The sequence below is a fragment of the Prionailurus viverrinus genome, chromosome X, assembly GCF_022837055.1.
Source record: "Prionailurus viverrinus isolate Anna chromosome X, UM_Priviv_1.0, whole genome shotgun sequence".
In the NCBI taxonomy this organism is placed as follows: Eukaryota; Metazoa; Chordata; class Mammalia; order Carnivora; family Felidae; genus Prionailurus; species Prionailurus viverrinus.
Window position 1 is genome coordinate 32716284 of NC_062579.1, and position 6350 is coordinate 32722633.

Consider the following 6350-nt stretch of genomic DNA (forward strand, 5'->3'; position numbering starts at 1 on the left):
ATCTAATATTTATATAACACCCCCCCAAACAAGAGCAGAATATGTTCAAGTGCACATGGAACATTTATCCAGATAGACCATATCCAGGGTCATAAAAAAACCTCAGTACATTGGAAAGAATTGAAATCAGAAAGTATGTTCTGTGTCTCCAATTGGAAATTAAACATATATCCCTAAATAATTCATGGATCTCAAAAAAATTAGACAATATTTTGAACTGAACAAAAATGGAACTATAACACTTCAAAATTAGTGGGATACAACTGAACAAGTACCTAGAAGGATATTAGTGGTATCAAATGTTGATATTAGAAAAGAAAGAACTGAAATCAATAATCTAATTTTTCACCCTAAAAACAAAACAAAATAAAAAAAACAACCAGAAAAAAAAGCAAAAGAAACACAAAGCAAGCAGAAGGAAAGAAATTATAAAGATGAGAGCAGGGGTACCTGGGTGGCTCAGTCAGATGAGTGTCTGACTTCAGTTCAGGTCATGATCTCATGGTTGTGAGTTTGAGCCCCACATCAGGCTCATTGCTGTCAGCACAGAGCCTGCTTCAGATTCTCTGTGCCCCTCTCTCTATACCCCTCACCTGCTCGTGCTCTCTCTGTCTCTCTCAAAAATAAACATTAAAAAAAATTTTAATAAATAAATAAACACATAGATCAGTGGAACAGAATAGAGAATCCAGAAATATATTCACAGAAATATGTACAACTGATTTTCGACAAAGATGCAAAAGCAATCCACTAGAGTGAAAGTTACCTTTTCAACATGATGCTGAAGCAATTGCACATCCTCAGGGAGAAAAAGGAGAATCTCAATCTACATCTCACGTCTTACACAAAAACTAACTCAAGATGAAACAGGACTTCAATGCAAATCGTAACTATAAAACATTAAGAAAAAAGTAGGAGAAAACCTTTGGGACCTAGAGCTAGGCAGAGAATTCTTAGTCTTGACACGTAAGCGTGATCCATAAGAGAAAAAAATTGATAAATTGAGCCTCATCAAAATTAAAACTTTTTCTCTGTGAAAGACCCTATTGAGAGAATAAACCTATAGCCTGGGGGGAAGTATTTGCAAACCACGAATCTGACAAAGGATTTGTATCTAGAATACATAAAGAACTCTCAAAGGTTAACAGTAACAAAACAATAAGTTGGCAAAAGGAGAAAAGACATAAACTTTCACCATGAAAAGATACTCCACATCATTAACTATTAAAGAAATGCAGAACAAAATCCCAGTGAGATAATACCATACATCTATTAGAATAATAAAACACAAAACAAAACAAATACTGACAATACCAGGTGCTGCCAAGGAAGTAGAACAATTGGAACTTTCATGCACAGAGTAGGAATGCAAAATAGTATGGTCACTCTGGAAAACAGTTTCTTATAAATTTAAACATATACTTACTACAAATCCCAACAATCCGAGTTCTAAATATTTGCCCTAGAGCAGGGGTCACCAAACTGAGGCAAGCAGGTCAAATCAGGCCAGTGATCTGCTTTTGCCTGTCTGCAGGCTAAGAATGCTTCTTATGATTTTAAATTCTTTTTTTCTTTTTTAAGTTGATTTATTTAGTTTGAGAGAGACAGAGACAGCGCAAGCAGGGGAGCGGTAGAGAGAGGGGGAGACAGAATCCCAAGCAGGCTCCACGCTGCCAACGCAGAGCCCGAGGTGGAGCTCGAACCCACAGAACCGTGAGACTGTGACCTGAGCCAAAACCAAGAGTCAGACGCTTAACCAACTGAGCTACCCAGGCGCCCCGAGAATGCTTTTTATAATTTTAAAGAGTTGTTTGTTGTTTGTTTGTTTGTTTTAAGAACATGTTACAGAGACTATAAGTGGCCCACAAAACCCAAGGTATTTAGTATCTGGCACTTTACAGAAAATGTTTGCCAACCTCTGCCCTAGAGAAATGAAAACTTACGCTCACACGAAAACTTTTGTACATTAACTTTTATAATCCCCTCCATTCCTTTTGCCCCAAACTGGAAGCAATCCAAATATCCTTCCGTTGGTGAATAGATTAACTCCATGTGACACATCATCCATAATAATGAAATTCTACTTAGCAATAAAAAGGAAGAAACTATGGTTACATAGAACAATTTGGATGAATCTCAAAGGCATTATGCTGAGTGAAAGAAGTCAGTCCCAAAAAGTTACATACCGTATGTATGATTTCACCTATATGACATTCTCAAAAATACAAAATTATAGAGACAGAAAACAAATCAACAGCAGCATGAGGGAGTGTGGGGATTGATGGAACTATTCAATATCCTGATTGTTGTGGTAGTTACACAAATCTATATATGCTTTAAAATTCATAGGCGTATATACCAAAGAAAAAAGTTTATTTTACTTGTATGACAACATAAAAAGGAAAATAATTTAAAAAATTCAAAGTGGCCAAACGTTTGCCAGTGTGTAGCTTCTTTTAACGTGGCTCCTGAAAGAAAATGAAATTTTAAATTGAGCTAACAACAGTAATAATGGCAAAACAAAGACAAGAATGCTGGTGCCATTCCATGTAAAGTTTAGATTGTTTGTTAAACTCTGGCATGTCGTCAGCCATTATTATAGAGTTTATACTATAAAATATTGCTTATGCCAGCACAAGGAAATGCTGCAGTGGTTACATGGTAAATGTCATGGATCTGGGGGCAGATGGAAGATGATTAGACAAGCTACAAATAGTCTACAATATCAATGCCTCTGGAACAGCATTACTAATTAAGCCATTTAAAGCTTCATTGAGAGGGACACCTGGGTGGCTCAGTCAGCTGAGCCTCCGCTCTTGATTTCAGCTCAGGTCATGATCTCACGGGTTCATGAGTTCAAACCCCAAATCGGGCTCTGTTCTGACAGTGTGGAGCCTGCTGGAGATTCTCTCTCTCTCCTTCACTGTCTACCTCTCCCTACCTCCCTCTCTCTCTCTCAAAATAAATGAATAAACTTAAAAAAAAAAAGATGAAAGGGGGAGAATGCAGGTTAGAAAGGGCTAGCTGGCTTCAGACTACAGTGCAGATCTGGCAGTCTTAGCCAATACAATGGGGAGCTCCAAAGCAAAGATTGCCCATTATAGGAGTTCCACACTGCAAAGTCATGGTAAGAGCCTGATACCACCACCATACTCAGTTATCGTCTGGGAGCTACTGAGAAAGGGAGTGGCCTTGTCCCAAAAGCTGATGCAGAGCGATGTAAGCAAAATGGCAGAATAGGATGCCCAGACCATCCTTCCTCCCACAGAGACACCAATGACAGTACAGGAATGAATTCTCTTTATGAGAAATCCAGAAACCAGTTAAAAGGCTTCTGTACCCCAGGCAAGCATGAAATCAGCTACATCAAAGGTGCTAGGAAATTTTGTGACCCTCTTACCCTAGTCCCGACTCCTGGTATATCTCCCTGGGTAGGGAAAGAGGAGACTGGACTATACATTCAACATTCTGACTTTTCAAGGGGACTACCTGAGGGACTGGCTTCTGTCTTGCCTGCCTCTGAGCGCTGACAAGACCCAGCATACTTTAAATAGCTGGGGGCCCGCTGAGAACAAAAGAGAGCCAGGCCGCCTGCTGCTGCTTCTGAGAACCTGCGGTACAACAGACACAGGCTAAGACAGCCTGGCGGCTTCTCCCTCAAGGGGAAAGTGAACAGTGGAGCATGTGTCCAACATTCCAGCTTTTCAGGGGGCTGTCCAAGGGACCGGTTTTTGTCTCAGACCGTGGATGGGACCTAGCATACTCTAGATTCGTGAGAGCTGCTGAGAACAAAAAAGATCAGTGCAGCTGCTGCTGCTCCAGAGGGCCCATGGTACAGGAGAAGGACACTGATACAAGTTGACAGCCTCTTCCTTGGGACAGGAGAAGAATGGAGTATGCGTCCAACATCCTGGCTTATTGAGGGGGCTACCCAAAGGATTGGTTTCTGTCTAGCACAACTTGGGGCACTGACAGGACCTGACATACTCTAGATGCCTTAAGGGCCACTGGAAAATCAAAAGCCAGGCAGCATGCTGCTGTTTCAGAGGACTCACAGTACAGCAGACTCCAGAGCAAGCAAGAGATTATGAGGTTTTGAATGAAAGAAACAAGCAAATCCCCTTAATTCAAAATCTACCTGCACAAGTCTAGAGAAGACACATCTGCAGAAAATGTTTGAGAGGCCCCCAGGATCTCTAGCTGGGCTGATTGGTGAAGGTCTTTCCCTGTACTAAGCCAGTCTGAGCCTGGGAGAGAGGGGTGGCTGTTTTTTCAAGTATCAACAGATAACCAACACAAAGTTACAAGGACATCAAGAAACAAGGGGAAATGGCCCAATCAAAGGGACAAAATAAATCTCCATAAATCAACTCTGAAGAAATGGAGGTACATGAATTACCTGACAAAGAAGTCAAAATAACCATCATAAAACTGCACAGTGAGCTCAGGAAGAGTATGCATGAACAAAATGAGTACAGCAAAGAGATAGAAAATATTAAAAAGAACCAACCAGAATTTTGGAGGTGAAGAATGCAATAACTGAGGAGAAGAAGAGAGAGAAAGGAAAAGAAAGCTTATTTAAGAAGTGATGGCTGAAAACTCCTCAAATTTGGGGGAGGAAATGGCATCCACATTCAAGAATCCTAATGGATACATTATAATCAAATTGTCAAAAGTCAAAGAGAATTTTGAAAGCAGCAAAATAAAAGTGACTCATCATACTCAAGGAAACCCTCATAAGACTATAAGCAGGTTTTTTTTCTTCACCAGGAACCTTGCAGGTCAGAAGGGGTATATTTGAAGCACTATAGGGGCACCTAGGTGGCTCAGTCGGTTAAGCGTCCAACTTCAGCCAGGTCACGATCTCGCGGTCCGGGAGTCCGAGCCCCGCGTCAGGCTCTGGGCTGATGGCTCAGAGCCTGGAGCCAGTTTCCGATTCTGTGTCTCCCTCTCTCTCTGCCCCTCCCCCGTTCATGCTCTGTCTCTCTCTGTCCCAAAAATAAATAAACGTTGAAGCACTATAAAAAACTGCCAGCCACAAATACTGTATCCATCAAAATTGTCCCATCAAAAATGAAGGAGAGGGGCAACTGGGTGGCTCAGTTGGTTAAGCGTCTGACTCTTGATTTCAGCTCAGGTCTCGATCTCAGGGTTGTGAGTTCAAGCCCCACATTGGGCTCCATTCTGGGCATGGAGGCTACTTAAAAAAAAATAAAATGAAGAAGAGAAAAAGGCTTTCCCAGGTAAACAAAAGCTGTGGGAGTTCATCAGCATTAGACCAGCCTTATAAAAAATGCTAAAGAGGGACACCTGGGTGACCCAGTCATTTGGGCCTCTGACTTCGGCTCGGCTTGGGTCAGGATCTCACAGTCTGTAAGTCAGAGTCCCATGTTGGGCTCTGTGCTGACAGCTCAGAGCCTGGAGCCTGCTTCGGATTCTGTGTCTCCCTCTCTCCCTGCCCCTCCCCTGCTCATGCTCTGTCTCTCTCTGTCTCAAAAATAAATAAAAACACTTAAAAAAAAAACTTTAATAAAAAAAATGCTAAAGAGAGTCCTTCAGGTTGAAATGAAAACACATCAAACAGCAACACAAAAACATGAAAGTATAAAGCTCACTAGTGTAAGAGTAACTATATAAATAAGTACAGAATACTAAAATACTGTAACTATAGTATATAAATCACTTTAAATTCTGGTGTAGAACTTAAAAGACAAAAGTGTAAAAAATAACTATAATTATAAAAACGTTATTGGATGCACAATATAAAAGATATAATTTCTAACATCTATAACATAAAGTAGAGGGGAGAGAAGTAGAAGTGTAGAATTTTTTTATGTGTTTGAAATTGTTATCAGCTTAAAATAGATTGTTGTCACTATAAGATGTTTTAGGTAAGTCCTATGGTAACCAGACAGAAAATACCTATAGAAGGGACAAAAGAAAATAAGAAAGGAATCAAACCATGTCATGACCAAAAAACAAAAACAAACAAACAAAACAAAAAACAACAAAACAATTAATGAAACACGAAGGAAGACAGCAAGCAACAAAACAGAAGAGGGACAAAAGAACTACAAGATAAACAGTAAACAATGATGAAAAAGGCAGTAGTAACTCCTTCCCAATCAATAACCACTTTAAATGTAAATGAATTAAACTCCCCCAATCTAAAGACATGGAGTGGCTAAATGGATAAAAAGATCCAACTATATGTTGTCTTCCAAACTCACTTTATTTTTTATTTTTTTATTTTTTTATCTTAATTTCAGTGTAGTTAACATGCAGTGTTATATTAGTTTCAGGTGTACAATATAGCAATTCAACAATTCTATACAGGGGCACCTGGGTGG